The sequence below is a fragment of the Pteropus medius genome, unplaced genomic scaffold (genome assembly GCF_902729225.1).
Source record: "Pteropus medius unplaced genomic scaffold, Ma_sr-lr_union100, whole genome shotgun sequence".
In the NCBI taxonomy this organism is placed as follows: domain Eukaryota; kingdom Metazoa; phylum Chordata; class Mammalia; order Chiroptera; family Pteropodidae; genus Pteropus; species Pteropus medius.
In genome coordinates, this window is record NW_024349564.1 from 321,814 (window position 1) to 348,278 (window position 26,465).

The 26,465-nt window shown below is 38.5% G+C and overlaps 1 long non-coding RNA gene across 1 annotated transcript; it reads left to right on the forward strand.

The window, feature by feature from the left end:
• Positions 1 to 16,849: 16,849 nt before the first annotated feature.
• LOC120618854 (uncharacterized) lies at positions 16,850 to 26,183 on the forward strand. The gene is made up of 2 exons (XR_005657317.1): positions 16,850 to 17,250; positions 25,784 to 26,183. It is a non-coding gene; the product is annotated as an uncharacterized LOC120618854 (long non-coding RNA).
• Positions 26,184 to 26,465: the final 282 nt, after the last annotated feature.

Sequence of the window (26,465 nt, forward strand, 5' to 3'; positions counted from 1 at the left end):
GCAAATTAAAACCACAATCAGATATCACCTCACTCCTGAATGGCCATCATCAATAAAATAACAAACAAGGTTGGTTAGGATGTAGAGAAAAGGGAACCCTCATGCACTGTTAGGGAGATTGTAAATTGGTGCAGCTGCTGTGGAAAACGGTATGGAGTTTCCTCAAAAAATTAAAAATAGAACTGCCAAATGACCCAGCAATTCCATTTCTAGGTATTTATCCAAAGAAATCTAAAACAGTAATTCAAAAAGTTATATGTATCCCTATGTTCACTGCAGCATTATTTACAATAGCCATATGTATATATGTATATATATATGTATGTATGTATGTATATATATGTATAGAAGCAACCTAAGTGACGATCAATAGACAATTGGATAAGAAATTGTGGTACATACATATAATCAAATATTACTCGACCATGAAGTATCATTTGCAAAGACATGGATGGACCTGGAAGGTATTAGCCTGAGTGAAATAAATCAGAGAAAGGCAATACCATATAATCTCACTTACATATGAACTCTAAAGAACAAAATAAACAAAACAAACAGACTCATAGATGCAGGGAACAAGCTGATGGTTGCCAGATGAAAAGGTGAAGGGATTAAGAAGTACAAATTGGTTATTATGAAATAGTCATGAGAATGTAAAGTATAGCATGGAGAATATAGTCAATAATATGGTAATAAGTATGTATGGTGTCAGGTGGGTATTGGACTAGTCAGGGGGATCACTTTGTAAATTATATAAATGTCTAACCACTATGCTGTATACTTGAAATGAATATAAAATAATGCTGACTGTCAAGTGTAATTGAAAAATCAAAAAGAGGAGACAAATTGAAAAGGAATAAGAAGTTCAAATTTCCAGGTATAAAGCAAATAAGTCATGGTGATGTGGTACACAGTAAGAGAATATAATTAATAATATTGTAATAATATACAATGTCAGATGGTTGTTGGACTTATCATAGTGATCACTTCTTGAGGTATATAAATAACTATGGGGTACACTTGAAAAAAATTATTATTTGAATTTTATCAGTGTTAGATTTTTGTTTGTATTTTATCTGTAAATTAATTTTGGTTTTAGTTGAAACAGAATATAGACAGTGAGATTATATGTAATTTGTGTTTGTGAATATTAAAGTTATAATAAAAATTATTTTATTCTCGGTATATGCTAGAATTTGGTTTTCCTCTTTTAGAGGGGATTATTTCATTACTTATATTTGAAAAACACTGTTGTAAGCACCATGCAGATCTTTTTTCTTTTTTATAAAGTTATTAATAACCAGCATGGAATAAACAAGGAAGAAACACAGTACATATGCAGTCATAAGAACAGTTGCACTGCATTTTGGGAACTAGGGTGATAACTAACTTTTGCATGACATAGTAGTCTTAAATGTAAGAGGTCATTCTTTAATTTCAACCTAGAAAATTACACTTTGTAAATGATATATCTCACAAAACATCAGGGCAAAGTGTTTAAGCCTAAAATTTTCTGGAGTTTGCCATAGGGACAAATTTTCTTCTTTTTTCTTCCTCCCCTTGCCCCCTGGCCCCAGCCATGAGCAACTAATCCTGTCTTTTTCCTCTACCTTAATTTGTTTTCTTGGATGAAAGAGATGGATTTTGGAGGCAGGGAGGTGGAATCTGAATCATACCAATTGATCATAACACAAATTCACATAATAATTGATCAACTTTGCCTTTAGTTTTTACTTAATAGATCTGACATGAGTCTTAAAGTTCTTATTATATAATAAAAAGGAAAAGTATTATTTAAAATTTTTTATTTATCATTATGAAAACAAACAAACTTAATATAAGATGGCTAAATGGATAAGAAAATAAGACCCTTATATATGCTGCTTACAAGAGACTCACTTCAGATCAAAGGACACACACAGAGTAAAAGTAAAGGGATGGAAAAGATATCTTATAAAAATGGCAACAAACAAAAAAGCTGGGGTAGCAATACTTATACCAGATAAAATAGACTTTACAATGAAGGATATAACAAGAGACAAAGAAGGACCCAGTAATCCCACTTCTGGGTATTAATCTGAAGAAACCCAAAACACTATTTCAAAGAGACAGGTACATCCATAAGTTCATTGCAGCATTATTTATGTTAGCCAAGACATGGAGGCAACTTAGGTGTCCACCAATAAATCAATAGATAAAGAAGAGGTGGCACAATGAAATACTACTTAGCCATAAAAAGAGAGTGAAATCTTGCCATCTGCTACATAGATGGACCTAGAGGATATTGTGCTGAGTGGAGGAAGTCAGAGAAAGACAAATGCCATATGATTTCACTTGTATGTGGAATCTAAAGAACAAAATAAACAAAACAAACAAACCTGTAGATACAGAGAACATTTTGATGGTTGCTAGATGTAGGGGGGTGGGTTGAGTGTAAAAGGAAGGGATTAAGAAGTACAAATTGGTATAATTACCAAAATAATCATGGAGTTGTGAAGTATAGCATATGGAATATAGTTACTATGTATGGTGTCAGATGGGTACTAGATTTATTGGGATGATCACTTCATAAAATACATAAATACCTAATTACTATTTTGTACAACTGAAACTAATATAATGTATATCAACTGAAATTGAAAAATAAAAAATAAAAAAAAAAGCCATCAGGGATTGGCGTAGGTCTAGAAGCCCCATTTCTCTCTACTTGCTTAGCTCATGCCTCAAGAATTTTCTACATTCTTGTGTAGCTTTGAGAGTGGAGCACTTCTCACACCAGAGAATTTCTTTTACTGACATGATCACTTACCCAGACTCCTGATATGCCTCCTTCTCTTACAGACTCTGTCCTCTAGGCTGAAACAGAAAACAGGTGATGTTTATCTTCTGCCAGGAAGCCAGAGTCAGTGTGAAGGTTGCAACAGCCATTGCACGTGTGAAAGGGAGGCGAGGCAGCTAGACCGTAAGATATGGGTTTGTAAGTCTATTACCTAACCTCACTTCTGAAGTGCAATTTTCATTTTACTTGTAGTGTCAATGACAGTGCAGGCTTGGAGACCTAAGAACATTTATGAAAAAAGAATATTGCAGTTGCTAACAACTAAGAACAATTACAACCTAATTAGCATCTACAGAGAGACCATTATCAAGTTTAAAAAAGGCTCTTCCTTTTCCATGATCCCTGGAGGCAGACAGGTTCTCATATAGAGGAAGCAGGAAATATCGATGTCTGACATGATGGACTGATAGTAAAGCTGATTGTATCACTGGGTTCTCTATTTCACTGAGTTGTTCTGTCTAAAAATTTGTTTTTACTAATTTTCAGACCACTGAGATGCACCATCTCTTAATTTATTAGCAGAGATGTAGAATCTGACAAAGCACTTGATTAAGGACACTCAATGAGATATAACTAATAGGAAGAACATGAAGCCACTAATGTGCGTGAAAAACTATTGGATTTGTTTGCACAACTCAATGACAATGAATTTGAAAGTTAGATGACATGAAATTTTTGTAGGAAAATATAATTGAGTAATATTAACATGAGTAATGATAGAAAGTATAAACAAATAGGAGGCATAAGAGAGACATTTATGAATAAACAATGAAAGCACTATCATCGTATGGTTTAACAGGCAGTGTCTACCCTTTTCTAAATATCAGGTAATTCTTTTCTCCTTACTCAGTTCAAGAGCATTGAATAATTACCACAATCCTCTATACTTGTCTTTGTTGTTGTTTTTGAAATATGTATATATTTTATACACATAAACCAATCATTAATATGTCCAATAAACAATACCAAAGTTTGATCCCTGTTCACCATCTAGTCATTCTGGATTTCTAAGTCGGGGATTAGAGTCATAATGGTGGATAAATCATACTTTTATTACACAGACAAACCACCATGTGCATGCACACTCATACAGTCACAGTCACAAACTCACACACAGGACCATACCCTATAACAGGCACCCTCATCCACATACTCACCACAAACTCAATGCACTTCATTCACACTGATAACACACACAAATTCATACAATTACACTTACGTTCATGTGAACACACTCCACAATCACAATGCATGTATGTCAGGTTAGCATGTTCATATATGAAAGAATAGTAGTGTTTCCAACTTCAGGGTGATGGAAAAATGAGACATTTTGCACATTTTATACTCCTTTCAAATTTCCAAACACCAGTACAGTATTTGCAATGTGCATCATTTTGTAAGTGCTGTGAGCACTGCCTGTTTAAGGTGAGGTATGTAGTAGGAAAGCTGAAGTGTTTGTTGGAGCAACAGTGTGGGTGTGAGATAAAGCAGGGTAAGAAAGACAGCATAGACAAAGGGGAGCATAGTCATAATATAGTGGTGCAGAATTGAGAGTCCAAAAATAAACCCACGTATATTTGGGCCAATATCTTTTGACAAAGGAGCCAAAAACATACAATGGAGAGCCTCGTCAGTAAATGGTGCTGAGAAAATTGGAAAGCCACATGCAAACAAATGAAACTAGACTTTTCTCTCTCACCATAAACAAAAATTAACTCAAAATGGACCAAAGACCTAAATATAAGACCTGAATCAATAAATTGCATAGAAGTTAACATAGGTACTAAACTCATGGACCTTGGATTTAGAGAGGATTTTATGAATTTGATCTCAAAGGCAAGAGAAGTAAAAGCAAAAATAAATGAATGGGACTATATAAAACCAAAAAGTTTCTGCATAGCAAAAGAAATCAACAAGACAGGGGCAATCAACTGAAAAAAGGGAAGATATTTGCAAACAATGCCTCCTATAAGAGACTAATATCCAAAACATACAAAGAACTAATAAAAGTTCAACAATAAAAGACCAAACAATCCAATTAAAAATTGGCATACCTCTCTCCCAAGCAGACAGACAGATGGCCAACAGACACATGAAAAGATGCTCAGCTTCACTAGCTATTAGAGAAACGCAAACCAAAACCACAGTGAGATACCATCTCACACTTGTTAGAATGGCTGTTATCAACAAGACAAGTAAAAAGTGTTGGGGAGGTTGTGGAGAAAAAGGAACCATGTACATTGCTGGTGGGAATGTAAATTGGTACAGCTGCTATGGAAAACAGTATGAAGCTTCCTCAAAAAATTAAGAATAGAATTACCATATGACCCAGCAATTCCTCTTATGGGTATCTACCTCAAAAGTTTGAAAACATTTATCTGTAAAGATATATGCACCTTGATATTCATACCAGCATTATTCAGTGGCCAAGATGTGGAAACAACTGAAATGCCCTTTAATAGATGATTGGATAAAAAAGATGTGGTACATATAGACAATGGAATATTACTCAGCCACAAGAAAAAATAAAATACTGCCATTTGCAACAACGTGGATCTTGAGATTATCATGTTCAGTGAAAAAGTCAGACAGAAAAAGTTGAAAGCCATATGATTACTTCATATGTTGGATGCAAAACTGAAAGCAACAACAAACAAGACAAACAGACTCATGGACACAAACTAGAGTTTAGTGATTACCAGAGGGAAGGAAAAGCAGAGGGGGAGGTACATAAGAGTAAAGGGGCTCTAATATATGGTGAGAAAGGAAATTTAACTTTGTGGTGGTGAACACACAATCCAATATACATATGATGTATTATTATATTGTACACTTGAATCCTATATAATTTTATTAACCAATGTCACGCCAATACATTTAATTAAAAATAGTTGTGTATAACTCATAAAGTTATGTTTTTCTTAAGGCTGCATCTATAACTTTATGTGGAAGAAGTTTCTATATAATCAATAGAGATGCATTTATTAAAATTATTAATCACTTAATAAACCCAGAGTTAGAGAAAACATTTCTACTCCAGCAACTACTATTAGATGCACTTTCTGCACAGGAGTAGATGATTCCTACAGATTCATCCTACTCCTTATTACAAGCATGAAGCTATTACAGGTGCACCTCTAGAAACTTTTAGTATGTCTGCACTTTCTGCCACATATGCTAAACAGCAGATTGACTCTGGAACTTCAGTCCTTAAGCATGTTAAAAATCAGGTTTCATGATCACTGGATTAAACCACAACCATCATTATCAGTGGGGATTATACTACATCACATTAGGAGCCATCAGGGATTGGTGAAGGTCTAGGATCCATCTCTTTACCAGATCAGCTCAAGGCTCAGGAATCTGCCATCTTCTTACGTAGCTTTGGTACTGGATCGGGATCATTCACAGAAGATCCCCTTTGGCTAATATACTCACTTACCTAGACTCCTGATAAAACTCTTTCCCTTACAGATTCTACCTCTCAGGGTGATATAGAGAATATCCACCCACTCCTTCCTGCTGCCAGGATGCTGCCTCATCATGGAGTCAAGACAACCAGTGTGGGAGGGAGGCAGCTGGACCCTGAGATATGGGTTGTGATTCTGTGACGTCGCCTCCCTTGGAACTGCAATTATTATTCATCTGTAGTTGCAATGGCAGTAACAGGCTTGGGAGGTGAGACTATTTTGAAAACTTTTCCTTTTTGTTAAATACCAAGAACAACTACAGGTGTTTAGCCAGCATCTCCTAAGAGACTATTGGAGTGTTTATGAGAAACTCTTACTTTTCCAGGGTCTCATGTGGAGGAGGGTGGGAAATGCTGAGGTCTGACTTGTGAGGGACTGGGGCGAGTCTCTATGTCTAGTGGATATTCTGCTTCATTGAGATGTTCTACCCCAATTGAGTTATTTCCTAATCTTCATACAAATGAGCTGCACCACCATTTATGGTTTCAGCAAAGAAACAGAATGAAGCAAATATCTGACAAGGATTAAAAAGAGGGAGAAGTAACAGAAAAAACATGGTGTCAAGAATGTCCATTATATATCATTGCACTCATTGGCTTAAGTCAATGCCAATTCATGTGGAAATTTAGTGGGAAAATATACATTACCCACATAGACCCCCAATAGTGATAGGAAGTAGAGCAGAATAATATCCACAGAAGAGAAAAGTTTCTTTAAAAAAGTCCTGCTCAAATAAAGCAGCAGAATGAGACAGTTTAACAGATAGATTTTACCATTCCTGTAACTGTCTGATAAGCCAGTGCTGCTTAGTTAATTCGAGACCATCAAATGGTCAACACAGTTTGCTGTATTTCTAGTAAAATATGGTTGCTTTCATAATTAATTAAATATAAATTACAAGTTAAGTTTTCCTACAAACAAATCCACACTTTGCTCCATGTTCACAATACAATAACCACCAATTTTCAAGTCAGTGGTAGAGCCACGATGGTGGTGGACAACTCTACTGTGAATGCATACAAACCGTAAACACATGTGCATGCACTCACACAAATATTCACACTTACACATAGGCATATAGTCACTCAGTGTACTAACACAATTTCAGTTGCACACTCATGAACATTTATACAAATACATGACACAGGCAAACACACAGTCATATACACTAATAATGACACCACACTTGTACAAACATATTTACAGTCTTTCATAAAGTCACACTCACACAGTCATTGTATTCACACAATCACCATGCATGTGTGAACATGTTCATACATGGGATAATAAGTTGTATCTCCAGATTTCTGAATGCCCTTTTGGACATCTGAAAAGAAGCTCTTTCTTTTCCAGGATCTCCAGAAGCAAACAGGGTCTCACGTGCAGGAGAAAAGTAAATGACACATGAGGAATAAGCAGTGAGGTATGTGTGTCTCACTGGACACACATTTGCTTTGCTTCCTTAGAAGTTTTTCTACCCAGATCCCATTCTTTCCCAATCTTCATTCCACTGAGCTGAACCATCATTTAAGTTACTAGCAAGGAAATGGAATGAGACATAATACTTGACTATGAGACATAATTTTCAAAGAAATACAAGTAAAAAGAAGGATATGATCCCAATAATTTACATTAAAAATTATTGGATTCATTTACACAATTCAATGCCATTGATAGGGAATTTTGTAGGATAATATACTTTACCATCATTGACTTCCATTAGCGATTAGAAGTATGAACTATACGCATAGAAGAAAGAGAAAGTTCTGAGTCCTTTACAAATAAAGCACCAAATCAAATGGTTTAACAGGCAGATTCTACTATTCTTATAGCTGTCAGACAAGCCAGTGCTACTTACTAAATTCAAGAGCATCGTTCTTTACATTTACTTTTCACAAATTTTTAGTAATGAGCACTTGTTTTGTTAATTAACAAACAAATCAGGAGTTGAAAGTGATTCTTTGTTTTTTTCCTACAAACGAACCCACAATTTGATCTAGTTTCTTAATCTAGTTGACCTGGAATTTCAAGTCAAGGGGTAGAGGCATAATGGTGGGCCATCCAGACCACACACTCACAGAAGTCATTTATAGACTTACAGACACATGCAAACACATGTGCATGCACGCTCACACTCAAATACACTCACACACATATTTATGCACTTGCACTTACATTCACAATTTTAATCACATTCACATTCATACACACTCACCATATACAAACTCTCACTCATTCATAATATCTCATGACAAACTCACCCAGCCAGTTTAGCTTTTAAGTACGTTAATTTATATGTACTTGCTTAAACTCAACTTATACTGTCACTATGGGTCCCTATGACATGTTCATTTATGAAAGAATCATTGTATCTCCAGACTTCCGGATGCTAAAAATGGGGCTCTTTCTCTCCTTTGTAATCCTTCCAACCTGCAACAACCCACACGGACAATATTCACAATATACAGGCTTAAAACTGCTGTGAGCATTACCACCATAGTTCGAAACACTTATAGAGAAGTTAGTGTTTGGGGAATGACATTATATATGTGTGCAATAACGTGGGGTAAAGAGGCCACAGGGAAAAGACATAGAGATAAGATGGTGGTGCAGAGGCTCAGAAGTGTAATAGATGAGAGAATGCAGGAGAGAGAGAAGGGGGTGAGGATTAAAGGAAAAATGGTGTCAAATGTCACAGAGGGGATAAAGTCCATTACCAGGTTTGAGGATTCACTAGGGCAACGTGTCCGGGGAAATTATGGAATGGTGTACAGGCCATATTGGGTTCTAGAAGTGGGTGCAGAGTTTCAAGGAAATGATGGACGGAATAATTGGGGCAAAAGCAGTAAAGTTAGTGGTTAGTAAAAGTAACAGGAGATTTAATGTCTGTGAGAGGTTAAAAATATTGTGGAGGGGGAAGGGGAATACATGTGTGGTGGCAGATCCTGGAAGTAGCTATAGAGTGTGGGAAGTGGATCAGAGCCGGGGAAGATAACAACAATGGGCAAGGAGACACAATGGGCACCGGAAATGAAGGAGCTGGGGGGTGAGGGTAGTAAGCAAGAAATGACCCGGGTAGAGCCCAAGAGAAGGGGACAAGAATGCCAGAAGAGGCAAAAACTCGCAGCGACCTCCGTCCCTGCGCGAGCACCGCAAAAGGGTCATTAGCGGGGCCGTGCTGCGCTCGCGGGGTGGGCGGGGCTGCCTCCCTGCGCGCACGTGCGCGGGGCCCGGGATAGGTCCTCTCGCGAGTTTTCTGGAGTAGTCGCCAATTTAGACACTCCCAGTAAGGGTGAGAGGCGGAGTTAGAGCCGAAATTTTCTTGGGCGGGTACTTTTGAGGGACTCTGGGATGACAATGCTCTCTCTCTCTTAAGACCTCCAGACCCAAAGAGGTAATGAGTGTATCACCTACCGGGTGCAGATTCCGGTGCAACTGAGATCTGTGCTCACGCTTACGGTCATGCTGCACGCGTGAGGCGGGGATCCCAGCGTCATCTCTGGGACCGTTTTGGAGTAAGTTCTGCTGGCAGGCTTATCTTATTCGCTAATATCCGGAGTCCAGTCCCAGGACCCTGATGCTGCCCCGGAGGACGTCTAGACTTTAGGAGGCACTAAATGTAGGTTCAAAGGGATGCCCAGGTCACTCTGTGCCTATGCGCGAGAGTTGGGCTGGCAGGAGGAATTGAAATTGAGAACGAACCGGGATGGGAGATGTAAGTATTTATAAGAATTGGTTTGTGCTACAGATTCTAGTTCAGGTAGGGATGATATCAGCTCAGGGCTGTGGGCTTGGGGAAGAGGGTTCTGGACGGATGGTCCTTGGGCCCTGCGTGGTGGAGGGCTCGGGTTGCTGCTGCTGATTCAGGACTGGGAGGGGCTGGCATGTGCCCGGACACCTTTGGGCACAGGTGCGGGATTGGGGAGGGAGCACCTCTAGTAGAAGAGGCCCTGTTGGGAGATATTCTTGGTGGCGGAATGTGGTCTCCGAGGGCTGGAGCCGCACCAGAGGCCCAGGTGCAGGTCCCAGTGTTGCCAGGGACTGGGATACGTGTCCTAGAGCAAAGCATGCTGCTTTCAGGAGTCATCTTTCACGTCAAGCCCAGCGCTCAGGTCCAGCCACTGCTGGAGGAGACACAGCCTAACAAACAGCCTCTATGCAGATGCAGGAACCTCCTGTCTCTGTCCCCCGGCCAGTGGCCCTGGTGTGCTTCTTCCCTCCACCTGAGTTTCTCTCTTAGGAGACACTGGGCTCAGTATCAAGGGCTTACAACCACAACTCTGCTGCTCAGTAATTTTCTCAAGCTTTGTCATCAGGGATTATTCCTGCAGGCACTGAAAGTGTTTTCGTCTCAAATTTGTTTGAAAAGGATCAAGTGAAAATATTTAAAACAGGCAACCATGGAAGATGTTTGAATAACTTGTAAGATAAACAAACCTCTGATGATGTTGCCTTAAGTACATACTTGATGATATACTAAGGCATTTATGACCCGTGTTAAGCAATAAAGCTGGTTCTCACAGAGCATCTGGAGATTGTCAGATCATCGTCATCTTTTCAATGCAAGATATATATCTTAGGTGCGTTGGGCATAGAATATAAAGTGCGATGAACATATGTATACACATGAAAAGATTAAGTGTGCTTTTCACTGAGTTATGGTACCATAGACTTTATTCAATTTACTTAATGGTTTTTTGGTTTTGTAAGCTGTATTAAGATAAAGTTTTAAAATGTAATCATTTCCATTTTTCAGATGTGTTTAAGAACATTTTGTCTCTTAAATGTTCCAAGAATTTTTATTAAGCAATTTTTAGAAATTTTTGGTCTAAGAATGATTCTCGATTGGCAGTGATTAGTCCCCCAGAGATCATGTGGCAATGTTTAGAGACTTCGATTTTTTGTTGGGGGGTGAACTGTAGGTTGCTCTTGGCATCAAATGAGTAGTGTTCGAGATGCTGGCAAACACCCTAGACTATCAGTGAACCCGGGCCCTGCATTTAGGGGAATTTCAGAGGATTGGTGTTCCTAGTGCTAGTGTCTTTGCTCAAGTGCGGAGCTTAAAATTTCCTCCAAAGAGTTAAGTACCACTTGTTCTTTTAAAGCCAAGATGTTGCTGGGGCCAGTCTAGTTTCGTTCTTGAATATGTACTCTTTATTAGACCGAGAATTTTCCTGGCCCTCCTGACCTCGTTAGAGGTGAATCCAGTTTATACTGTCCAAAACTAAATATCAAGCAGGAGAGCCACAAGTTTTCTAAGAGTCGTGCTTCAGTTTTGAGGAGAACTCACTGGCAAGCTAATTTCTGCTTGTACCTGTAGGTTGTGTCAGGGTGTCCCTGAGTTCATACACCCAGGGGAGGGGGCGCTTCTAGGAAGAAGCTGCCTCCCTTTGCCAGATGCTCTGTGTGACAAAATCATCAGTCACAGAGATTTGTGCCATCTCCCATATCCTAGGAATCCAGTAAAGGCTGGGCCTCATTTTGATGATAAGGAGCTAAAGTGACAACTGTTGTTCCTTCACTGCTAGAAGGATTGAGCACTGTACATCTGCCCATAGAGTGCCAATAAATTTTCATTGGAAAACAAGACTCTGAATTAGATTAGGTTATATCAGCCACCCCCACTGTCATGGAGGGGATGACACCTCAGGCAGGACTATTGCAACTAAGGCCTCTAACCTGCCAACAATGAGAATATCTTATATATAATGAAAGTTTTGTTTATCAGAGGATAGTGGCTCTTGATCTAAAACAAACTCTCACCCACTCTCTGGTGGCAAGTGGAAGGGTAGTTTGCCTCACTAACACTTCTCTATCTGACCTACCTGACTGGTATAATCCCTTTTCACACTTGTGGGATGGGGAAGCACAGGCACACACACAATTCCAATTATATTCTGGAGTAGAAACAACAACAGGATGTTGAATTTTTCTGTAAGGTCCTGCTACGGTCTGTTTGTGTCCCTTAAAATTCATGTATTGAAACCTAACCCCCATGGTGACAGTTTTAGAGGGTAGAGACTTGGGGGAAGTGATGAAAGAGTTCTCTTGCCCCTTCCACTTTGGAAAGATGCAAGGAAAAGTCTGCAGCCCAGGAGAGGGCCTTTACCTGACCATGCTGGCTCCCTGACATCAGACGTCCAGTCTCCAGAACTAGGAGATATTGTTTATCAGCCACCCAGTCTGTGGAATTTTGTTATAGCATTCGGAGCCAACTGAGATATGCCCCAACCACCTCATCAAGTTAGCTTCCTTCTGCTACTGTGACGATGAACAATGGCTATCCATGTACAGCCTAATCCATTCTCATTGCAAAGAATGTCAAGAAATGTGAAAAATATAAGAGTTCACCCCATTTGCAAACCAACAAGCTAGCCTGTCAGTTTCAGGATGCTGGCACAAGACATGAGATTTCTGAGACCGAGACAAAAGACATTATTATTCATGGCATAACAAGCAGCAGGAGCTTGGTGTTCACATTTGTTCCTGTTCCTCTCATAAGCATCACGGGGGCCATGCAAAAAGGTCAAGGTAGATGCTGCATATATAGCAGTTTTGTATCACAGCTAGAGAATATTAAGCTTAAGTCAACCCAATCTTTTCACATAGGTTATAAGTACATCTGCCCAAACTTTGCCTAAAAAGAAGGCATTATCTTTATCATACTGGTCAGGTAATTAAACAGTCTTTGCCCCCAAGATAGACACTATGCTCTTATATAAAAAACCTTGCAAGATCATTTAGAACAGAAGCTTATACAAGATGTGAAAAAAAATTGAGAGGTCCATGGAGAATTGTTTCCCAATAGAGTGTACCTTTTCCTTTAAAATTTGGGAATAATTGATTAAGTAAAAAGATCTACTGAAAAATTTTGATACCAGGACTGACCTTGGTTGAGCAGTGCTGAGGGATTGTTAAAAACTGAAGGAGGAAGGGCACAGATTTACTAGGAGACTTCACAAGAGAGACAGATGCAAGGGAGAGGTGAGAGCAAATGAAAAAACCATACATTACATTTTTTGAAAAAAAAATTCTGTTTATTGGGGGGAAAAGTATAATTCACTACCAAAATAAAGAAGAAATCAATTCTGAATGGTTTGCTGATCTAAAATTTAAAGCTAAATAATCATTTATAATAAAAACAAGAAATTCTCTGTGGTCCTAGAATAGGAAAACATTTCTTAAATAGAACGATAATCATTTTCTACAACAAGGAAATGTCAAATCAGTTAAATTAAGAACGTCTCTTTATCTAAAGGTACACAGACACTTGTGCAAATACACACACACACACATACATACACACAGGAAGGGAGGGAGAGATAGAAACCCATAAATCAATAAGAAAAAGAATATATATATATAACAGTTGGAAAAATGGACAAAATAAACTAATGTATACTTCAAAAAGAGTTTGCCTATTGTCTAATAAACATGGGAAAATCTGCCCAAATTCCTCAGGTTTCCCAGAAGTGGAAATAAAATCACTATTTGGTACCACCCAACTAGCAGGCTAAAATGAAAATGAAATAAAATTCCAAGTATTGACAAGAATGTGGATAAACCAAAAGTCACATGCTGCTGGTGGGTGGGAAAATCGGTACAGACATTTTCCAAGTCTCTCTGGCACTATCTCTTAAGAGATGGAAACCTATGACCCAACAATTCCTCTACTCTCTGTGTAGCCAACAAATGTTTGTGTTATCAAAAAGTGTTCTAGAATTTAATTCCAGCATTGTCCCTAAATCACAATCTGAACCCACCCACATGCTTGTTAACACTCCAGTGAACACCCCACTTGGCCCCTGACACTCCCAAATCCAATTACTCTCATTGCATTCAGGTTTTGATCCACGTTTCAGCCAACCAAACTGATGGTGTCCTTTCTAACTCCATGAGCTGCAACATTATATGTAGAATCTCTGCTAAGTGAGACCATATCAATAAATTCATCCTAATCTAACTCTATGTTCCTACTGCCATTATCCCACACTCTTAATATCCATTCCCACACATGTTCTCAGGATTTCTGCTTGTATGAGTTAGAAAACTCAAGTAGTTTTGGGTATAGTGCACCTCCTCAGGGGTCATACTTTATACCTCACCTTTAGGAGTCTAGTTATAGTTCTAGAAGCAAAGAGGGTGGTGGTGGTTGAAAGGCCACTGTGGGTGAAGAGACCACTTCCACTGGATTTGGGAAGACCTACCTGAATATAGGGGCTCCCAGCTTCATTAGGGTCTTCCCACACATCCCTGTCTCAACTTACAGGATCCCATTCTTTCCCAATCAATGCCCTGACTTTAACAGTAGACACTATGGGAGGGTGGGAGTGCAATTTGCAGTTATAATTCAGCCAGTGGCAGGATAAGTCTGCATTTGACTTTCAGCTGAGTGGCCACAAGAGGTAAGGGTCTCCTTTAGGGTGCACACAGAAACCTTCAGGTCTTTTACACTGAGCTTGATCAGCAAATTCCAATCCCTGAGCTCAACCTTTTCCTTTACCTCTTTGTTGAGAAACATTAGGAGCAACCAGCCAATGTTATTATACTCATTAGTTTTCAAAAAATATTTGAAAGTATAATATACACAGTCACCCAGATACTGCTTATAAGTGGTTGATTCAGAGTGTCTAACAGATATTTTGCAGATTTCTATTGTCAGATCACACCGTGATCTGTCTGTCAGTGCTGCCTTTAATACTGAAAATAAACTCATTATCTTTAAAACTAATCAGATTAGAAAGCCAATTCTAGGAATCAAAGAACCAATTCAGAAAATTCCTTAAAATTCTGTTTCTTTGTCTCTCTCGATAACAAAGAGGGGCCAAGTTTGGACCCCCGTAGTAGAGGCCTCACCTTTCCTTACCCTATAGGTTAACTAAGAGAGGAGAGGAAGCATCTGGAAAATGTAAAGAAAAGGGCTTGCAGAAATGACCGATTCAGCTGGTTATAGATTAACCACATCCTATACATCTCTAAATAGCCTTCTGGAAACTCTCGCAACATGTACAAGACAAACGACTTGTAGATAAGATAATACCAGTGGTCTGGAAATTCCTTCCTCCTTGCAGCCCCCATCTGAAACTCCCCCTCCCATCCTGAGTCATGAGGTGCATGTAAATCCTCAGACAAAGGAATCACGTGCCCTTTGCGTGGACACTGCAAGGGTATATAAGCTGTAAGAAATTTAACTAAGAAGACCTCATGCTTTGGTGCTGTTAAGCCCCACATGCTCCGCTGGCTAATAAATTTTCCTTCTCTAACAAGGTTGTCTGAGCGTCTAATTTCCTCTGTTGGGTGTTGCTTCCTGCAACATAATAATAGGCTTTGTTCAGAGCTTATAATGTCCCCTGACTTAGAAAATTACCCTGAAACTTGTGATTAATGCTTATGCTTACTGATTACAGTCTTTATGACCTAGTATTCTTTACAGACTACTCCCATCTTTGTTCCTGGGTTGCTGATGCCACCGGAGGATCGGGTTGTTAGAGGGAAGGCTCCCCAACTGTCATGTAGCTGCTAGAATAATGTCTACGTTTTCCCTTAAATACCCTAGGCCAGACTGAGAATGTTAAGGCAGTTTTTGAAGGTGTTAACCTGCTGCCTTCTCAGATGATTGGTGCTCTGCCTTCTCAGATGATTGGTGCTCTGACAATAAATCCTGATTCTAAATACCCCAACTCCTGTGTTGGTCTATTGCCTGAGTGGCAAAGGCAGCACAGCCCCAGACTCAGTTTCCCTCCAGTTTTAATAACAATGGAATGAGTAAATGTTTGAGGTTCATAAAATGGAATCCTATACAACAATGCCAGTGAGTGTTCCAGAATATGCAATCATAAATTCACGAACATCAAAAGAGTTAATGCTCTATTATCCTCTTTGTATAAAATACAAAACCAGCAAAAGTAATCTATGCTATTAGATGTCACAGTGAAACCAGAGGGCAACCAAATCCGACCCTCGTGCTGCCTGCGCCGCTCAGCCAATAGATGGACACAGGAGTTGGGGTATTTAGAATAAATGTTCATTGTCAGAGCACTGGTGATCTGAGAAGGCAGCAGGTTAACACGATCAAGAACTGCCTTCCCAGTCTCAATCTGGCTTAGCGTATTTAAGGGAAAATCTGGGCATTGTTCCAGGGGCTATGTGACTGTTGTGGGTTGTGGTCTGCTCAGCTTTTCGGAGCTTTTTTTCTTGTGGTGTCAGCAACCCAGGAACAAAGATGCAAGCAGTCTGTAAAGAATGCCAGGCCATAAATATTGTGATCAGCAAAGCAGTAGGATAGAGTCACAAGTTTCAAGCAATTTTCTGAGGCAGGGGACACTCTACACTTCATTTAGGAACAATCCATTGTCTGATAAAAGACTGGAAAAACTGGGGGACATTGGGCCTAACATACATCTTAAGCCAAATTGTCATCCTTAGCCTAAAGTCCAACCAAAACCTATTGTCCTCATGACGATATACCTGAGGCTCAGTTAATCTTATGTCCTAAGGCTTAGTGATTAAAGGGCTGGCAGACAGAGAGAATAAAGGGGGGTAAGCAAGGGAGTCACAATACCATTATCTGAGCAAAATCAGCTTGAATCAAAGAAGAAAAAAATATATATTAAAGAAATGAAGTTAGTGTGCAGTTACAAGCTATAGGGCAAGAAGAGGTGATGCCGGGAACACCGTGATGCCCATAATATGGGAGTCCTTGTATCAGGTCCTTCTTTAACAGCAGTGGTTATCCTAGGAGTACTGACTGGGAGGAAGCACAGGGGGTTCCTAGGAGTCTGACAATATTCCGATTATTGATATAGGTGCTGTGTACAGAAATGTCACCGCTGGGGTGATGTGAAAGCCGGTGTCACCCCAGCGGCGTGGGGAAGGAAGAGAACGGTGGCATTGTATGTTGTCCCTTGGTTCTTCACCGCCAACGCAGCAAAGAATTTACAGGTCAGCGAGATTGAGAAAAGTAAGATTTATTGAAAGTACATTTTAGAAGGAGATGGCCGCACTAGGTAAGGCTGCAGCCCTGTGAAATTTAGGAGATAAAGAGATAAGATAGTACGTCCCCAAAGGGAGGAGTGGGTTTCCAGCCAGGAGCACTATAACAATTCAATAATGAGAAGATCTGTTTATATCTGGGCTGTGATGGGAGGTCCTAGATGATCCATAAGTGAGGTCACCTTGTCTGCTATATAACTCTTTGCAGTAGCACATGTGCTTACCCAGAATTCAGTCTGTTATAATTAGATTCACGAACTTCCAGGCATAATCATGATATTATAATGATGGTATCATAAGGCTGGAATTATGGGCAGTACTTTCTGCACATGCATTTGTAGCTGGTTTAGCCAGCAGCTTTTATGGCCTTTATGCTCTAGGATTTGGGGTAATCTATAACCCTTAAAGGGAGGTATTGCTGGGAGGTCCTTAGAGAAGGTCTTCAAGGGAAGTTTCTATTGTTACAGAGCTAGGCCTTAGCTCCTGTCGTTCATGCATGACTGACTAACTAACAGAAAAGTGTTCCGTTTATACAGTTTCATTGATCTGTGCACTTATGACCTGTGTAAGTATTTTATATTTTTTAAACATACATATCACCAATTTAAAAGGTAAGATATTGTCGGTGGATTTGTTGTAGCCTCCAGCCCCCAACAGACACACAGACCACCAGAAATCAGTGAGTTATAGGAAACACACTATTCAGCCAGCTGGGTCTGCCAGGGGTATACAGAGCCCAAATTAAGCAGCCCCGAAATGTAGAGGTACAGGGTCTTTAAGCCCTAAACCCCATTCTTCATTCTGTTTGACAGTTTTACTAACTGTCAACCCACAGGTCAGTTGTGCAAGCAGGGGGTACAGAAGCAGAAAGCTTATTTTTAGAATGTTAGGTTTCCATGGGTGATAGCCAAGCAGTAATTTTCCAGCCAGCACAGATTTATGTGTGATGCCATTACATTGTCAAGGTGGTGTTTAAAGTTATTAAAAATAAAATGAATGTGATTTGTTTTTAAAATTATGCTGAAATTTCTAGGTTAAAAACTCACAAATACTAAGTATATATCTTCCAAAAAAAAGGATTCAAATGTATAGTTATTTTTAAAAGTTAATATGAAAGAAAACATAGAATAAGAAAATAAACCAGATCTATTGGAAAGAACACAAAACTTAATACAAACCCAATTACATCAAGTATTATACGAACATAAATAGACTAATCATTCCTTTTAAAGTCAGATATTTTTTACTATATTCATTGAATGTTCCTTTCAAGAGATATAGCTAAAATAAAAGAATTAATGTAGAAAGTGAAAGATATGTTTTACAGAATTTTAAACAAGTAAACTACTTAGCACAAGACTATACATATCAGATAATGTACACAACAGGATTTGTCATTATTGTAATTACTATTATTTTTAAATTTTCTTAACAATTTTTCAACATTGAGTAATAACGTGATTGACTTTATATGTATATGTGTATATATACACACAGATACACGCACATTATAATACACACACACAAGTGTAGATGTGCATTTTTTCTTCTTTCTTTGCAATCCAATATGTGATAAATATATGTTTCTGTAGTGAGCACAGATTCAATAAATAGATCCATTAAGCAAATATAATTCTGGTTTTTTGCTTGCTGATTTCTTAACACTTTGCATCAGCTTCATAATGTAAATATAGAGAGAGCTATATTAAAATATTTCCTAAAATTGAGGAAATATATACTTTGTTCTTTGGAAGGAAAAAAGCTACAAACTATGTAAAAAGAATGGATTTTATCTTTCCTTTCAAATGGCAATTTCTGCAGTGCTCCAAATACGGTGTAAGGCTCTGCCAAAAACTAATTTCATTAGTTCACAGACATAAGCGTGTACCTCCAAAGCCTTCTTTTGCTGACATGTGCAAGTTCATACTATACAAAAGTCTGCTTTCCAATACATGTTTTTTTCTTTTTTCTTCTCTCTTTTTTTTTTTTTTTGGTGACATTGGTTAATGAAATCCAGTAAGTTTCAGGTGTACAGTTTAACAGTAAAGCATATATATATTGCATTGTGAGTTCTCCTCCCATTGTTAGATTTCTCACCACATATTTGACCCCTTTTACCCATCTACCTCCCACTTATCCCCTCCTCACCCACCCTTTGGTAACTTCTAGTCTATTGTCCATGACCAAGAGTTTCTTTTTGTTTGTCCTGTTCATTTGTTCCTTTTAAGTTTATATCCCACATATAAGTGATATGTGGTTTTCAACTTGTTCTGTCTGGCTTATTTCACTTAGCAGGATTATCTCGAGGTCCATCCATGTTGTTGCAAATGGCAGTATTTCATCTCTTCTTATGGCTGAGTAATATTCCATTGTATATATGTACCACTGCTTCTTTATTATAATCATCTATAATAGGACACTTTGGTTGCTTCCATGTCCTGGCCACTGTGAATAATGCTTCTATGAACATCAGTGTGCAAACATCTTTTCAGATATGGGTTTTCAAGTCTTTGAGGTAAATACCCAGTAGAGGGATTGCTGGATCATATGGTAGATCAATTCTTAGTTTTTTAAGGAAACTCCATACTGTTTTCCATAGTGGCTGTACTAATTTGTAATCCCACCAGCAGTGTATGAGGGTTCCTTTTTCTCCGCATCCTCTCCGACATGTTATTACTTGTCCTGTTTATTATAGCATTTCTAACAGGTGTGAGATGGTATCTCATTGTGGTTTTGATTTGCATTTCTTTAATAGCTAACAATGATGAGCATCTTTTCAAATATTTGTTGGCCATTTGTCTTCTTGGGAGAAGTGTCTATTCAGGTTCTCTGCCCATTTTATAATTAGATTGTTTTTTTTAATTACTGTTATTGAGTGATAGGAGTTCTTTGTATATTTTGGATATTAGGCCCTTATCGGAGGCATTGCCTGCAAAGATATTTGCCCATTCAGATGGCTGTCTCTTTACCTTATTGATGATTTCTTTTGCTGTGCAGAAGCTTTTTAGTTTGATGTAGTCCCATTCATTTATTTTTGCTTTAACGTCCCTTGCCTTTCAGGTCAAATTCATAAAATCTTCTTTAAGTCCAAGGTCCTTGAGTTTTGTTCCTATGTTTTCTTCTATGCTTTTTATTGTTTCAGGTCTTGTATTCAGGTCCTTTATCCATTTTGAGTTAATTTTGGTGTGTGGTGATAGACAACAGCGTAGTTTCATTCTTTTGCAGTTGGCTTTCCAGTTTTCCTAGCACCATTGAAGAGCCTTTCCTTTTTGCACTGTATGTTTTTTACTTTTTTGTCAAAAATTATTTGCCCATATAAACATGGGTTTACTTCTGGACTCTTGATTCTGTTACAGCTGTCTGTCTGTTTTTCTGACAATACCAGGCCGTTTTGATTACTGTTGCTTTGTAGTATAATTTGAATTCGGGCAGAGTGATGCCTCCAGCCTCGTTCTTTTTTCTCAGGATGGCTTTGGCAATTCAGGATCTTTTGTGCGTCCATACAAATCTGACGATTTTTTGTTCCATTTCTTTAAAAAAATGCTGATGGGATTTTGATGGAGATTGCATTAAATCTGTATAATGCTTTAGGTAATATGGTCATTTTAACTAGGTTGATTCTTCCAATCCAAGAACACAGATATCTTTCCATTTCTTTGTATCTTATTCTATTTCTTTTAATAGGGTCTTGTAGTTTTCATTATATAGGTCTTTCACATGTTTCGTTAGATTTATTCCTAGGTATTTTATTCTTTTTGTTGAAATTGCGAAAGGGATTACTTTTTCCACTTCTTTTTCTGACACTCTGTTATTAGAGTATAGTAATGCTACGGACTTTTGAACATTGACTTTGTGTCCAGAACTTTACTGTCTTTCCTTATTGTTTCTAGTAGTGTTCTTGTGGAGTCTTTAGGGTTTTTTATATAATCATGTCATCCACAAATAGTGACGGTCTAACTTCTTCGTTTCCTATTTGGATGCCTTTTTTATCTTTCTCTTGCCTGACTGCACTTGCTAGGACCTCCAAAGGTATACTGAATAACAGTGGCAACAGTGGACAACCTTGCCTTGTTCCTGATTAGAGTGAAGGGTTTTAGTTTTTCACCATTAAGTATAATGTTGGCTGACGGTTTGTCATAAATAGCCTTTATTATAAGGTACTTTCCTTTTATACCAATTCTGTCTAGTGTTTTGATCATAAATGGGTGCCGTATCTTGCCAAAGGCATTTTCTGCATCTATTGATATGATCATATGATTCTTTTTTGTTTATGTGATGTATCACATTAATCGATTTGCATTTATTGAACCATCCCTGTGCCCTTGGGATGAAGCCCAATTGATCATGGTGTATAATCTTTTTAATATGTTGCTGTATTCAGTTTGCTAGTATCTTATTTAGGATTTCTGCATCTGTGTTCATGAGAGATATTGGTCTGTAGTTTTTTTTGTGTGTTATCTTTACCAGGTTTTGGTATCAGGGTGATATTGGCCTCATCAAATGAGTTGGGAAGTATTGCCTCCTCTTCTATTTTTTGGAACAAAGAGAAAAGGTATTACATCTTCTTTGAATGTTTGGTAGAATTCACTGGTGAAGCCATCTGGTCCTGGACTTGTACTTTTTTAGTATGTTTTTTATGACCGTTTCAATTTCTATACTGCTGATCATTTAGATTTAGATTTTCTAGTTCTTCTTGATTCAATCTAGGAAAGTTGTCTCTTTCTACATACCTGTCCATTTCTTCCAGGTTATTAAATTTGTTGTTATATATTTTTTCATAGTATCCTTGTATGATCCATTGTGTTTCTGCGGTGTCTGTTGTAATTTCTCCTCTTTCATCCCTGATTTTGTTTATTTGTGTCCTTTCTCTTTTTTCTTTAGTGAGTCTAGCCAGGGGTTTGTCAGTTTTATTAACCTTCTCAAAGAACCAGCTCTTTGTTGCATTTATTTGTTGTTGTTGTTGTTGTTGTTTTCAATTTCATTTATTTCTGCTCTAATTTTGATTATTTCTTTCCTTCTGCTGAGTTTAGGCCTCATTTGTTCTTCCTTTTCTAGATTTTTAAGATGAAGCATTAGGTTATTTATTTGGGCTCATTCTTGTTTTCGGAAATAGGCCTGTAATGATATGAACTTTCCTCTTATGATTGCTTTTGCCGTGTCTCAAAAGTTCTGATATGTTGTACTATCATTATCATTTGTTTCTATGTATCTTCTGACCTTTCTTTTTCTTTCTTCTCTGACCCAGTTATTCTTCAGTAGCATGTTGTTTAATCTCCATGTATTTGTGTTCTTCTCGCTTTCTTTTTACAGTTGATCTCTAGATCGAAAACATTATGATCAGAGAATATGGTTGGCATGATTTCAACCCTCTTATATTTGTTGAGGCTATCTCTCTGTCCCAGTATGTGGTCAGTCCTTGAAAATGTTCCATGTGCAGTAGAGAAGAAAGTATAAGCAGCTGTTTTCGGATGAAATGCTCTGTAAATATCAATTATGCCAGTTAGTCTAATGTGTCATTTAAGGATGTTATTTCCTTATTAATTTTCTGTTTAGATGATCTGTCCATACCTGACAGTGGGTATTTAGGTCCGTTATTATGATAGTGTTTTGGCCTGTTTCTCTCTTTAGTTCTGTTAGTAATTGCTTTATATATTCCAGGGCTCCCTGATTAGGAGTATAGATATTAATAAGTGTTATCTCTCCTTGGTGCATGATTCCCTTTATCATTATGAAGTGTCCCTCAGTATCTTTCTTTACCTTTTTTATTTTCAAGTCTATTTTGTCCAATATTAGTACCGCTACTCTCGCTTCTCTCTTGATACTATTTGTTTGAAATATCATTTTCCACCCTTTCACTTTAAGTCTATATTATTCTTTGGAACTGAGATGTGTCTCCTGGAGGCAGCATATGGTTGGATTTTGTTTTCTGATCCAGACTGCAGCTCTGTGGCATTTTATTGGTGAGTTCAGTCCATTTACATTTAGCGTGATTATTGAAATATGAGGTTTTCCTGGAGCCATTTTATCTTTTGTTTTCTGGTAGCTCGGTGTTTCCATTGTTTCTTTGTTCTTGCAGTTTTTTGTTTTGTTTTGTTTTTAGGTTGGGTGTGTGGTTTTCCCTATGGTCCTTTATTTTATGTTACGTATTTCAGTTCTGAATCTTTGGCATGTGGTTACCATTACAAATATGTAAAAGATAGTTATACATATACAGTTGTCCATTTATTCTGCACATGCCTTATCTCCATTCCTCTTTGCAAATTTAGGTCTTTGGATCCTCTCCTTTTCAGTCATTGTTGTCTCAATTTGTCCCTGTGTATGCTGAACATTCATTACTATCCTGCTATGGCAAATCTCTTCTTATTGTTTAAGCTCATAATGCCTTGTTCCTAATAAGGGTTGCACTCCTCTGCTTCTATCTGCCTGCTATTCGCCTTACTCATGGTTATGTTTTTATGTTTTTTTGTTTTTGTTTTTGTCATTTTGTTTTACGTGAGCTGACCACTTTCAGTATTTCCTGTAATGCTGGCCTTGTAGTGGAGAATTCCCTCAATTTTTGTATGTCTGGAAAGGTCTTTATTTCTCCTTCATCTTTAAAGAAGAGCTTTGCTGGATACATTATTCTTGGCTGGTAGTTCCTTTCATTTAATAGTTTGAATATTTGATTCTACTCCTTTCTGGCTTATAAAGTTTGTGCTTAGAAGTCTGACGATAATCTAATAGATTTCCTTTATAGGTTACCATCTTCTTTTCCTGGCTACCCTGAGAATTCTTTTTTGTCATTGATTTTTGGTAATGTTAATATAATGTATCTTGGAGAAGGCCTTTTGGGGTTGAGATAATTGGGTGTTCTGTTGAATTCTTGAATTCCAAGCTCCAGCTCATTCCTTAGATTTGCAAAATTCTCATCAACTATTTGTCTGAAAATGCCTTCTAATCCCTGTTCTTTTTCCTCGCCTTCAATAATGCCCATTATTCTATGTTTCCTCTCCTGATAGGATCAGTTAGGTCTTATATTTCTCTTTCATTATTTTTCATTCTTTGCTTTCTCTCTTCTTCCTTCTGATTTATTTCTAGATATCTGTCTTCAATATCACTGACCCTTTCTTCCATTTGGTCGACTCTATTTCCCAAGCTTGTTATTTCATTTTTCAACTCTTGCAGTGTGTTTTTTATCTCCAGAAGTTCTATTTGGTTCTTTTTGAGGGTTTCAGTCTCCTTGCTCTGCTTATCTAGTTGTTTTTTCAATTTCCGAAATTGTTGACATGAATTGTTTTGGATCATTGAGTTTTTTCAGAAGTACCATCCTGAATTCTCTGTCATTTAAGTTGCATATTTCTATGCCTGTAAGCTTATTTTCTGGAGATTTTTCTTTCTTTCTGAGCTGCCTTGATACCTTAGTTGTTCATGGTGTTTAATGGACTATTTCTCTGCCTGGGCATTAATGGAAGTGTATTCTGCTTTTTCTCCAGAAAGAAGATTTATTATATAAGTCTCTCTTTAGCTTGTTACAAAAAAGGTGTTTTTCTTTTGGTTTCCAGTAGGTGGCGTCTAAGGCTCTTGGATCCCTGCTTTATATAAAGTCTTAGTAATAATGCCTTTTTTTCCCTTATAGATATTCAGTCACGCTCACTACCCTCAGTCTCAGACGCTGTCTGTATTAGTGACAGTTTTGGTAGCATTTGCTCAGATTTCCCTGGGGTTCCGCGGTGTTCAGTCTCAGAGGATATGGTGGATGGGGCCTTCTCTGTTGGGGGATAGGGGCTGCAGCTCGGCCTCGCATTTTGCAGCTGCGGCTGGTAAAAATCAGCTGTTATTTCTCAGCCATCCCCACTTCTCTGCCATCCCTTGCTTTCTGCCCTGATCCCTGGGCACTGCTGCTGGCCACGTGGAGCTCACAACTCTCCCAGACATGGTTGTTCAGGGAACCTGCTGTACCTTCTTCACTCTCCCTCCTCTTCCACAGAGCTCCAGCTGTGAGAGGCAGCTTCTTTGTTTCTCCCAGTCTACCGCTTGACTCCCAGGGTTCTGATCTGTGGTAGCTCTTAAACGCAGATCCCATGCTCAGACATGCTGATGTGCTGGTTGAGTGTTTTTTGTTGAGTTTTAGATGTTCAGCTCATTACTGTTTCAAGGGGAGAGATCTGGGGACGTCTCTCACTCCGCCAGGTTTCTGACACTCCAGAAGAATTTGTTGTGTTTTCACGTTTTGAACTGATATAGGGAAGAGGCATGAGCCTATACAAATTGACTAATATTAAACCAAGTTTTATTCATAGACTGCAAGGTGCTACTAGACACAGAACCTAGTTGATCAGCTACACAGCCAGACCAGGAGAAACCTACAGAACAAAGGAAGATTCCTGCAGAAATTATTAACATCTGTTTACCCATACCATGAAAGGAAAACAGGAAAAACAGACTTTAAGCTGTACCCTACAGAAAATAAACCCAACTATTCATTCCATTCTTTACTCCCTAGGGCCAGACCATGGAGAACCTAGAGAACAAAGGAAGATTCCTGCTGAGATTACCAACAGCTACCTCCCCATGCTATTAATACTGCATACCCATACCTGAAAGAAAAACAGACATAAACCCAGTTCCTCAAACACCTGGGGTCTCATTCTCTGGACAGGTAGTGCAGGGACAATCCCTCCTGCTCCAGGATATGGCTGCAAAATTTTTCCTTTATTCAGACCTCCCCCTGTTTTAGCCCCGGCAGGGGGATAAGCCACACCCATTCTTTTCCAGCCTAGACACCATCACTGGCTAAGGCATAACCTTTGGCTAATTATAATATCATTATAATCTCATCTGCATTGCAAATTATGCAGCTTCCCATCATGCAGCTGATGCCATGACAGTTCCAGAAACACCACAGGAGGGAAAAAAAAGGAAACTGAGCTCCCCGCCTATTGGGAAGAGACAACAAGGCTACCTCAGCACCACGTTTTCCCAGGCTCCCCTCCAGAGAGAACAAAAAGTTCATAACCATCTTGGTGTGATTCTTATGAGCTCTCTCTCTTGAGTAAGCCCACATTCCCCACCCCCTCGAGGGTGTACTTTCACTTCAGTAAACCTTGTGCTTTCCTTCTTGCTGTTTGTCTTTTCTCTGAATTCTTTCTTGTGGAATAATACAAGAAGCTGGTAACTGGAGCCCC